The sequence below is a fragment of the Schistosoma mansoni genome (assembly GCF_000237925.1).
Source record: "Schistosoma mansoni, WGS project CABG00000000 data, chromosome 3 unplaced supercontig 0124, strain Puerto Rico, whole genome shotgun sequence".
In the NCBI taxonomy this organism is placed as follows: domain Eukaryota; kingdom Metazoa; phylum Platyhelminthes; class Trematoda; order Strigeidida; family Schistosomatidae; genus Schistosoma; species Schistosoma mansoni.
The window spans coordinates 198,715-212,014 of NW_017386010.1; positions in this window are offsets into that span (position 1 = coordinate 198,715).

The window sequence follows — 13,300 nt, forward strand, 5'->3', positions numbered from 1 at the left end:
TATTTTATTATTTGTCTACTAGCTGTGATTTAGACATCTAATCCACCAAGTAAAGTTATATGTAAATCTGACTAAGCGCATGTCTCCACATCAATCTTTATCTATTCTCCAATTGTAAACAAAAACAATCAAAAATTTATCCACAATCGATTAACACTTATATATATATTTTTCACAGTTGAAATCATGAGTCAATTGAAGCTAGAACACCATCGAAAACCTGGAAGCACTGGATGGCCGTTTCGTCCTATTATGGGACTCCTCAGCAGTGCGCATCCACGATCCTTGAGTTCTACTGGGAAGCAGTGGCCAGTGGAGTTCTACCAAGTTTGTTGTAGAGACATCAACTCACTGAAGACAACTGGTGAACGGTCGCTCAAAATCGTGGATTGGTTGAAGTCAGACATCAACACCGTTGGATGCCGGCTCAGTGGTCTATCGGTTAAGGGCTCTGGCTCGAGACTGGTAGGTCCTGGGTTCGAATCTCGCGAGTGCGGGATCGTGGATGCGAATTGCCGAGGAGTCCCATAATAGGACGAAACGGCCGTCTAGTGCTTCCAGGTTTTCCATGGTGGTCTAGCTTCAATTGACTCATGATTTCAACTGTGAAAATACTAAATTCTCCACAAAACCCCCTCTGACTTATATATACTCTCACTGGTTTCCCTGTATGCTTGTTTTCTATGCGCTTTCGGACTTTTACCAATCATTAACAATAAACTATTTCTACAACTGGTGTTCGAACTTTTGAATAATCTAGAGTAAATTCATAATACTACTAGAAGATTAAGTCTACGTAAATAAATACTCAGTTAACTTGATACTATTTATCAGAGTCAGATACAGAGAAATTAACCTCTACATACTGATGTCCTGGGATAAACATTTGTCCGTCTGAGTGTGTGTGTATGTTTATACACGATAAAATTTGTAAATTAAACTGAATATAGAGGAGTAATAGTTAATTATTTTCCCAGTAAATCAACAATATTTAAATCATTACGAATACATAGATAGGTAACGATACAGATGTTGAGTATGTCTGATGAAATTTTTTAATGTCTATACATATAAAACACTACATTATCTGCTAGAATTGCATCTACCTTAAAGTTATCCAAAAACGCTATTATTATTATTATTATTATTAATATAACTAATCGATGAGTTGATAAATAAAGCAATGAATTTTACTTTTCAGAATTAATTAATTAAATTGATAAACTGAAATTACTGTTTGCATTAAGTACATTTTAAACAGATAGAGACAGTATAAGTAAACGGAGGTAAGTGGTGTTTAAATTGGATGGGTTTTAACATTGCAACAGATTCATACATGGAATTCGTACACGACGAAAAAGCTGAAGAGATTGGAATTAGGAAGAAATGAATGAAATAAAGGTATGGGTATCAATCCTAGTTCACAAATGATAAATCGGTTATTGTATCAATGTTTTTCCAGTGGACTACACGTAGATGTATGATCGATTGATCGCTGGACTTGATAAGAATAATGTGGTTAAGTGATGACTACATGTAAAGCTAGGACTTCTTGATGTGGTGTTTTCTCAAATAAAGATATCAGAAAACTGGATGACTCGGAAAAATGTGGGTCATTTACTTTACGACACTACATAAACATACACCAAATTTTTAACATTAAACTCATATAAGGGTTAACAATGGGATACAGGATGGGTGATTCGACTTATTTGGGATTTACCAGCCGACCGCACTTGCATCCTAGTTTTGAAGTTCACACTCGAACTCGAACCCAGTATCTATTGTTACTGAGTCTAAATGAATATAAGCTTATGAAGCCGGTGTGAATTTACAATGCACTTTACAAAAAATAAACATGATTGATATTTATTTAAAATGTTATTGAGTGACGGATTTGGCTTTTGTAGGTGATTAATTAGCTTAGGAAAATTTAGATCTGATTATTAGACTTACTGCTTGCCTATTACTCAGCATCTATAAGAATCTGACAAATAGGACAGTCCAAGAGAAAGGATGTGTGACGTTTAAGAGAATAATTAGGCATATGCAAAAGAAACAACCACTATTTTATGGGCGACAAACTGAAGTAACGAAGTGCAGATTTTTGGAAATATCTTTGAGATACCCTTTAATTAAAACAGCTAGTGATAGACAAACCACATTCAGCTAGCTGCGTAAATTGAAGCAGGTAAAGTGGAGGTTTCAAATTTGCGACTCCATGCCGGGTTTAAACAAATACTCAGCTATTTTTGTTTCAAAATAAACAACTACTTTTCAATTGTACAGACAAATCCAAAATCTTTTTTTAAAAGACACCTTTTAAACTCCAAATATTATCATTTATTAATGTATTTATATTTCTACTACGAGATAGTTTGCAATTATTTCCAACTATGAACGATTGGAAGATGTCGTCTAAGAAGTGCGGTATCAACGCATTTTGGAGAGATGGACAAGCAATCTGTCCACAACATTCCAAAAATAATATTTATTATAATGCTGTATGAGGCTTAAGAAAAAAGAAAGAAATTCAGGAAAAGCTAAATATTTCACAAAGTTGAATCTGTAACACAGCAACTGTCTGAATAGCAACAAATATGACCTTGGATAATATAACGGAAACAGTATATTAAAAGTCAGGGTAGCCAATCAGACGACAGCTAATACAGTGGTGAGGGTTACTTATATCCACATAAGTAGTATATAACGGTGGTTAAGCATTGAATGTATTTCACTAGAAGATCGATAACGAAAGAACGGGAACGAAACGCAATCGCTATGAAAATGAATGAACAATAATAATCGGAGACGATGGACTGATATTTGCAGAAGGAACGTTTAAGATTGACACAATTGATTGTTAGTTTGCAAACTAACTGTTCACTGTATGGTTCTCATATTTTACTGAGATATTCTGTAATTTTGTGCCTAAATACATTCGGTTGTCCCCACTGGTGTTCTTGTTCTACACAATACCATTGAGGCACTATGAATTGAGAAAAGTTAATAAAAAGTTTCTTGTATATTAGAACAACCATTTGTTAAGGATAGTAAGAAAAATTTAGGTCTTTATTATTCTTAGTGATCTGTTCAAAGCACTCGGGGAACTATCAGATTTTTCAACTATGTAAATATTGTTATCGAACTATTTTGTTCCCAAATTATCTTACGTAATTATATTTGTAAGGAAACGTATTATATTTTTATATCAATGATAAATCTTAATAAAAGGTAGATCAGTAACTATAAAAATGTGGCAATTATGAGTGAAAGTATAAAAGCTATTCTGCTGAAGGAGTAAAAAGCGTAAAATAATTTTTAAACTGATGATTCAAGTGAAGATAGAAAGTAAATGCATTTCTGCCATTGTCATCGATTTTCTGAGCTATGTAATCCAACGTCTTAAACCATTGGTTACGACAATCTCGAAGATTTCAAACTAGGTAGTCAAAACATACTTAAAGGATCATTTCAAGAATCGTTGATTTTATCGACTGTTATCACATCTTCATTTAGTTATTTAATCTGACCTTCCCTACAAACAAGTGGAAATCAAATGACATTTGTAATTGACAGTAAATTAATTATAAACCATTTATGTAACACAAAGCCATTTAAAATATTACATACGTATTCTCCAACATACTATTAATTAACAGTGAGCACATGCACTGTTATGAAATAGCATATTAACAGTTATACATCACATCAAATCATAATTTAAAGTATAAAAAGTGAAAGAATATCAGAGAAAAAACGACAAAAACTACCAATTACCAAGAGTGAGAGTTGGTGGATTAGTGTTGTATCGTGATGCGTTATTCTGATGATGATGATGATGATCAGTTGGAATATTCATTGTTACTGTTGTTGTTCCTGGACTAATCGTACCACGATTTGTTACTGAATAAACAGATGAAATAAAAACGACGAGGAAGAATAGGTAAAAATAAAGTATCACGAACATGTATTTAGATTATGTAACTCACTATAAGCATGGAATGGGTGATGTTTAAAAGATCAAGGAATAATCAGTAAAGGCTTGTAATTCCCCGTTGTCAGTATACACAACTACAGTTGATTAGTCTCAGTTGGTACAACTATATCTTAGGCGGATGCTATAACACTTTATAGGGAAAATCCATTCATGTTCCGAATATGACAACAGAGATTGAATTTAGTAGCACAAGGGATAATGAATTGTATGTTGGAAGCAAAAGACATAGGATTCGAGCCTTAGTATAAGTACCAACCCGAAGATATGGCAGGCACCTCCTAATGAACGGTCTCGAAATGGGATAAGATGCGCCTTCGGAGTTCGAGTGATAGCCACAAACGAAATCTACGAAAATTAAAGATAAAATTTGAAAGATAATCTTGTAATTTGAGTAAACATTTTTGAATTGTGGGTAGCATTGCGTTTTTATGTGTATTTCAGTGTAGATTTTCCCACTAAGACTGGAACTCATTGCTTATCACTTCCAAAACACAAACCCATTATCCAATAGGGCAATGAGTCCGGATAGCCAATAACATGTTCAACAAAATCAATATTTTACTGGTGAATGTTTATATTCTAGATTGAATTTTGATCAGTATGTTGGCTTCCTGACCGAATGTGCGGGTTTCCAATTTAATCAAATGTTCATTAATTTTGATTTAAGGCTCTATTACTTTAGATTCGTTTAAGCTAATTAACTATATCCGTCAACCGCATACATTTACAACTTATAATAAATTTAGTTATTTTGAGACGTGAAATACTACCACAGTGATTTGAGCATCTTCATCTGCCTCCAAATCATCTGTTCTTTGAAGACATGACAGGTAATTACTACAGAATATATAGAAACGATTTTATTAGTGAAATAGAAACAGAATTCTAGTGATAATTTTCTTTGTACGCTAAAGGTGTCCAAGTATCAGTTGAAGAGATTTATCGGTTAGATATATTTTTCTTGATTCCTTATTCAATAAAAAATACTATAAATATTTTTGTGGTTTTATATATTACAACGACAAATTAATAATAGTTTTTAAACTAAAATTAGTTTTCCGAATAAATCTTATACATTGACCGCCTATCGCCTATCAACTGTGATGTCAGAAATTTGAAATGACCATTGAGCTTTGAAAGGTAATCTGTTTTCAGGTTAAAGACATAAGATTTATACATTGGTTTTTCGCCATTGACTATATATATATATATATATATATATATATATATATATCACTATAGATGATAACTCCGCCTGTAGCTCTTCTAGAGTTACTGCCGGTCCCAAGCCCAGGTAAGGACCGGGGGGACCAGTCAAATAGCAACGGAAATGAGGAGATACAAATTGACAGTACTCGTAATCAGCGAAGCCCATTGGACCCAAGCTGGACACCAAAAGTTAGATACGGAAGAGATGCTGCTGTACTCTAGTAACGATTTGCTCTAATGCCTTACAGAGAAGCACGAAATGCACTTGTAAGATGGGAATCTCACGGATCCAGGCTAATCAATGCATCACTCAAAACAAAGTAGGAGGGGATCACAATGAATGTTATCCAGTGTTATGCACCCACCAGTGATAGCAACGTCGACGATAAAGATCAGTTCCATGAGATCCTGTAATTAATCATACCAAAGTGCCGAAGAAAAAACCTCACGATCCAGATGGTAGATCGAAACGTCAAAGTCGGAATGGACAACATAGGATATGAAGATATCAAGGGACGATATGATCTGACTGGGAGAGAGAAACTAAAATGGTGAGAGATTTGCGAATTCAACAAGTTGGTTATAGGAGGCACAATATTGCCTCACAAACGAATACACAAAGCTACAAGGATCTCACCGGACCACACCACAGAGAACCAGATAGATCATATTTATATCAACAAAAAATTCCGAAGCAGAGTGGAAGATGTGAGAACCAGGAGAGGAGCTGATATAGCTACAGGTCACCGCCTAGTTGTGGGCAAAATGAGACTGAAGCTAAAGAAACACTGGACAACTGAGGGAACAGCATAACAATAAAGCCTTCACTAAAGATACTTGATGTGATCCGCAAAACTAGAAGCCTGAACAAATTACGGAAGCTATTTTCGGGGACGTTAATTCATTTAATTCAAAGCTTGTAAAACTGTAACATTTACTTTTGCCCCTAGCCTATTCTACAGATCATAAGCTTTCGTTTGATGTATAATTCATTGCCATAGCATTTTCTGTTCTAAAGTTATTGTCATTTTGACGTAATCTTTTGTACCCTATTTTCTACTATGATTCCCCAGTTTTGGACATGATTGTATTTTCCTAATTATTGTACGTTGTGGTCCGCTTAGTCATCTATTTATTCATGTAACTTTTCACCCTAATCTGAATTGGGAATTCGAGTGCTGGATCGGGTTGGAATAAAGTGATTAGTGTTCCATCTGTCTTTGTCTTCTCTCTCTCTCTCGTGCTTGCCGACCAATCAGGGATAGAATAGTTTCCGTCTCTCTACCCCCACTTCGAACTCACGCATATTAGCACTTCATCGCCTGCTTCATACTATTTACTTTGGCATTTAGTGTTGGCCTCAACACATATCCTTACTACACTTCTTTAGACAGATTCAAGGACGTAACAATACTAAAAAAAACTCAACGAATCCAAGATAACTCTCAATAACAGGTCACAAGATCTACTGAAAGAAGAAACTACGGCGGAGGACAACTGGAAAGGGATCAAAGAAGCACTAACCTCAACGTGTCAGGAGGTTCTGGGTCGCAAAATACATCATCATAAGGAATGGATCTCTACGAGAACGATGGACAAGATTCAAGAAAAGAAGATCAAAAGAAGACAGCCATTAACAACAGTCAAAAACGAGAAGAGAAAGTCAAGGCGAAAACAGAGCACGAAGAAACAAATAGGCAAGTGAAGAAGAGCATTAAAGATGACAAGCAGAAATACATGGGAGAACTAGCAGCGGCGGAGGGAAAAGCTGCAAGAGAAGAGAATATGAAACAACTATATGATACAACGAAGAAACTGGCAGGGAGACATAATAAACCAGAGAGACGCGTCAAAGACAAAGAAGGAAAGACAATCACGGTGATTCAAGAACAGAAGAAAAGATGGGTAGAATACTTCGAGGAACATCTGAATAGACCAAACCCATTGAATCCTATAGATGTCACTCCACCAACGATCGAGGAAGTCAAGATGGCCATCAGACAAATCAAGAGTGGGAAGGTGGCAGGACCTGACAATATACTAGCTGAAGCGCTGAAGTCAGACACTGAAGTAACTGCAAACATGGTTCACCTTCTATTCAAAAAGATTTGGGGGTAGGAACAAGAGTCAACAGCCTGGAAAGAAGGATATCTCATCAACATACCAAAGAAAGGAGATGTGAGTAAATGTGAGAATTACTGAGGCATCATACTGTTGTCGGTACCAGGAAGCGTTTTCAACAGAGTGTTACTGAACCGAATAAAAGACGCAGTGGACGCTCAACTTCGAGGTCAACAGGCTGGATTCCGCAAGGATCGGTCTTGCACAGACCAAGTCGCTCCACTACGGATCATCGTTGAAAAATCAGTTGAGTGGAATTCGTCACTATATATAAACTTCATCGACTATGAGGTGTTTGATAGTGTGAACCGGAGAACATTATGGAAACTTCTTCGATACTATAGAGTTCCTCAGAAGATTGTCAAAATTATCCGGAACTCATACGACGGACTACAGTGCAACGTGGTGCATGGAGGACGGCTGACAGATGCATTTCCAGTAAGGACCGAAGTCAGATAAGGCTGTCTACTCTCCCCCTTCCTCTTTCTTCTGGTGATTGACTGGATCACGAAAGCCTCCACATCTGAGGGGAAGCACGGAATACAGTGGACAACTCAGAACCGGTTAGACGATTTGGACTTCGCGGATGACCTAGCCCCCCTATCCCGCACACACACGAAGAAATACAGGCGAAGACAACTAGTGTAGAAGCAGCCTCTGAATCGATAGGCCTGAACATACACAAGGGAAAAAGCAAGATCTTCAAATACGACACAGAGAACACCAACCCAATCACAGATGATGGAGAAACTCTGGAAGATGTGGAATCTATCACGTACCTGAGAAGCATGATCGATAAACAAGGAGGATCCGATGAAGACGTAAAGACGAGGATTGGCAAAGCTTGGGCTGCATTTCTACAGTTGTAGGACATATGGAGCTCAAAACAACTGTCAACTAACTTCAAGGTCAGAATCTTCAATACGAACGTCAATACAGTTCTACTGTATGAAGTTCAAACTTGGAGAACTACTTCAACCATCATCAAAAAGGTACAAGTATTTATAAACAATTGTCTACAGAAGATATTGAGTGTCTGTTGGTCAGATACCATCAGCAACAGTCTGCTATGGGAGAAGGCAAATCAGCTTCCAGCTGAAGAGGAAATTACGGAAAGACGTTGGAAGTGGATAGGACATACATTGAAGAAATTACCGAACTGCATCACGAGGCAAGCCCTAACTTGGAGTCCTGAAGGCAAAGAACCAAGGAAAAGAGGAAGGCCAAAGAACACACTACGTCGGGAAATGGAAGCAGACATGAAAAGGATGAATAACAACTGGAGAGAAGTGGAAAGGATTGCCCAGGATATGATTGAATGGAGAATACTGGTGGGTGGCCTATAAACCTCAACGGGGTGTAACGGGCGTAAGTAAGTATAGTAACTATAGATGATGACTAACGATACTATGATGCAGCAGGGTTCAAAGAAGTGATTAAAAACATCTTGCTATTAACAACAGGCCATTGATGCCAAAACTGTTAAGATAAAATAAACATATGAGACACTCGTTTCAATCCACTAAACAGTCCTGTTCGATTTCCTAATATAACTTGCTTGTCTTGTTGCAAGTCACAAATGGTCAAGCTCTAAATGGTTGATTATTGAATAATAAAGTTACAAGCAAATGACACAAAAATTATATAAATTGCATATCGAAGAAAAATCTCTACAGTCTATGTAATTTATTTACTAAATATAAGGTTAGTGACTCCAAGTGAAAGAACAAACAATGAGGATTTGTTTTAGAAAAGATGTAAGGAAAACACATGTACGAATGAATCTTGAGAATTTAAGTACATCGGTATCATTGTCACTTACTTTTAGCTACATCATTCAATATTTCTAGACATCGGTCCCTTGGATTTAAAGCAAGTAGTTTGTGTCTATTAACAAGGTACAGTCTAAAAGTTGATCATTTCGTAAACTGTTGCCGAGTCTTGGTTTAATTCTCCTTAACTTTCTTCCAAACTACTTCCGATAGACGTGTGCGTTGAAGCAGGAAGTAGATGAACATAGGTAACACATGTTTCAGTGACCTCGATCTGCAAAAATCCTCAAGATTATTGATCACGTTGCCATTTCTTACCTAGTATCATACGTCTAACTTCAGAATTAGTCACCCGATTGGTTCATTACACACAAGTAATGTTTAAAAGAGACGTATGATCCAGTACTTGTAACCTACACACTTCTTCGAATTTCATAGACCGTGTTTCATAACTTCTGAAAGCTTCAGATTTTAACAATTCTGCGTAATAGTAAAGAATATAAACCAACTTGTGACAAAATCCAATGAAATCTATGTACAATCGACCCTTTATAATACACATATATTCGCAGTAACATCATCCCGGCAATCAGGTGAGAATCAACACTAGTGTTATGTAACCAAACAAATTAGTTTACTAGTTTAAACAGTTTCATCAATGAAATTATTATAAGGTAGAGTTGGATAGCAAATATCAACACTGGGATACAGGTATAATCAGTTGACGAATCTCATATAAGATGAAACAGGCGTTCCTGAATTCCACTGCTAGTCACTAACTAATTCTGCTTGAAAATGCTTGTGATTGATCTCAGTATCGACGTAATCTGCTCAGAATATACATATGCCCAAAGAGACTGATCAACTATAGATTTCAATACCAAAAGCAGAAAGATTTAGGCGACCCTTACAACTGGGCTATAATCAAACTGATATTGTTTCTCTGGTTTCTTTTATTGTAACCAAGGTGTTGGATTAGAAGAAGAATGAATGAGAAGGGAAGAAAACACAACTAAACCAAAATTAATTTATAACTTTACAACATATAATTCCTTGAATACATCTAAAGCTATTTAATGATAACACGTATAATTATACACACTCTTATATATATATATATATATATATATATATATATATATATATATATATATATATATATATATATATATATATATAACAACCTGCATACAAATATATATAGACAAACGAACAAATAATCAACATACACAACAAGTACAAAATAATGTTTCAAAACTGACAACTAACAAGAAATTCAGAAAAGGAAAGAGATAATAAAGGAAAAGAAAATGTCGACAACAAAAACTACATCTAATGATCTACAGATGGTTCATAATCTTTCAAATGCAACTCTTAGTACTCATAAAATCGCTCTATCAGAGAAAGGACTAAACTTTATTTACATCAGAAACCTCTCAGTACTCCAAAAATTGACTCAATTCTAGAACCGATACTGGAAAAACTTCCGGATAAACAGTCGTATATATTAAGTAAAAAAACACTTCATATTTTGACTAAACAAATGTCATTTCCACCTGAAGTCTCCAAAGAAGAGTGAAAGATTTGAGTGTATTGGAAAAGAATAGGACGATTATCATAACAAGGTTAAAACAACAGTGGTCATGTACAAAAGCGACTACAAAGGAAAAGACCTCAAACAAATGACGACGGGACCATATTTAAAGATCGATTCAAAAAATCTCTAAGTGGTTAAAAATAAATTAAAATCAGAAAAGCAATTGAACTTCTGAAATAACTAAAGCCATGTATTGAGACTTCTAATTAGTGTCTTAAAGGATCCATAGGAAGCCAAATTAAAGATCTCACAATTGGCCATCAACAAAAACGAAACAATGGTAAGCTAGGATGCTGTATCTTTATACACTAGAATTCCAATTGATAGACGTATAGACCACGTTAGTGGTCTACTAGAGTGTTATATCTACAGCTTGGATTCTCAATATACCGCATACAACTCGAGCACTTGAACGCTAAGACTCTCCAACTCGCAAATGAGAAGACAGAATACAAGTGAAAAGAATACTATTCCAAACAGTGTCAAATATGGTACAAAACTGTCAGGTATTTATAGTTTTTTAGTAAAAACGAAATCATCATTATAATCATCCAATCTGCAAACAGCGGTTTTAGCATTTGTTCAGTAGGGAAGCTACACATAGATATTTTGGAATATGCTTCCAAAAGATGATTGGATGGAATATCTTCGGCTTTTTCTAAGCTTCATAGAGTTTCCTCGAGTTCACTCGTGGGCGGTCCTCACATCAAGAATGATGATACACTATCTAGTAGATTCCCATTAGGCATCAGTTCAATCATGAAATACATCAAACTATGTTTGAGTTCAGCACTATTCACCTTCAGACGGTTTTTATGTAAACAAACAAATGGAGTAGCCATGGGATCTCCACTATTTCCGATTGTTGCCAACTTATTTATGTTATATATTGAGTCATTTATTTTTACCAGTTTTATCAGACCACATATACGGCTCAGGTATGTGGAAGCATTTGACATTAGCAAAAAGATCTTTCGTAGAAATTTCTGCAAACAGATATACACTTTCTAAAAACACATCAAATTCACCTTTGAAAGTCTAAATCTAACCATATACTGAAAGCCACAACACTTAGATCGGTACATTGATTGTAACTTTGTACATCCATTCGGTGCGAAAATGTCCCTAGCTCCCAATCTTTTCAGAAGAGCAACCAAGATCATTACTTCAGAGGAAGACGAGCCAAAAGAAACAGAGGACATAATAAGCATCTTACGATTTATTAATTTTCCTAAAAATATTACTAAAAACATGTGAAAACAGAACTATCCTCCTGTAAATAACAATCCTAATGAAAGATTTTGGATTTTTACTGTGAATGTATCTTACCGTCAAGGTACGATAGACGAATTACAATGGATTTTGAAAACTTACGAAATTAAACCTTCCATAAGACAACCAACACATTAAAAAACGCTTTAGTTAAAATAAAAGATTCCTTTCACTTTACACAGAATTGCGTTTACAGATTAGGTTGTGCCGATTGTGATGCGTTATACATTCGAGATTCTTCTCGTGAGATCTCGACTTATGCTAAGGAACACGTAAGTTACATAAAAAAAATCCAAATAATCCTATACGATTGGAAAATTCACAAGTTAAATCAGCAATATTAGTACATGCTATTTTCAGCAACCACCGAATTCATTTTAAAATATCAAAGTAACTCAGAAAGGTTCTCCCAACTATAAAGAGAGGTGAGTAGCTAAAAATAGATCACTCTACCTGGCTATACATTCAAACTGAACTTTTTATCCAAACAACAACCACACTTGATCCTAGTTATTTTCCACACAATCTATACACACATACACACCCAATTTCAACCTTACTACTTCATATTGCAAATGTAAACACTTTCCATACCCACCGTCTGACACACAAATTAATACAGTGATATATCATACAAAATCAAATAGACCAAAATAATTTGGCATTGACATGATAAAACCTATCATTATTTTGATTGTACTAAAAAAATCCTGCATCGCTTCCTTTGTAATGTTTAAACTTGTGTTAACTTTATTTCGGTTATTTATTTGCTCTAAAGAATTGGTTTACATCCAGTTACGAAACGTCAGAAATACAATTTTTTACTCACTGTGATATCAGTATAGGACTGTGGAGATTGTCAAGTTCTAATTAAGATCATGAACCCATCAATGTTAGACCACCATTGAAAATTTGGAAGCATTGGACGGTTCTTTCGTCCTGATGTGGGACTCATCAACAGTGCACATTCACTCGAACTCAGGACCCCCGGTCTCGCACGCGAACGCTTAAACCCTAGATCACTGAGCCGGCACCCAACTAGTTCCATACTAGAACGAGACGGCCGTACAGTACTTCCAGGTTTCTAATGTTGGTCTAACTTAGACAGATTCATGATTTCAATGATATGGAATATATATATATATATATATATATATATATATATATTCGTTTTGGACATCATTTCTCATCTGTAGGTATTATTCATTATAGACTGATGGAGTTTGGGGTAGCACAGAAAACAAAGAAATACTGGGTAGCTGTTTCACTCTAGTGTCGGGTTTTTTTAGCAGTGAACATAAAACGCCCTACCAGTAAACAAACTTGACT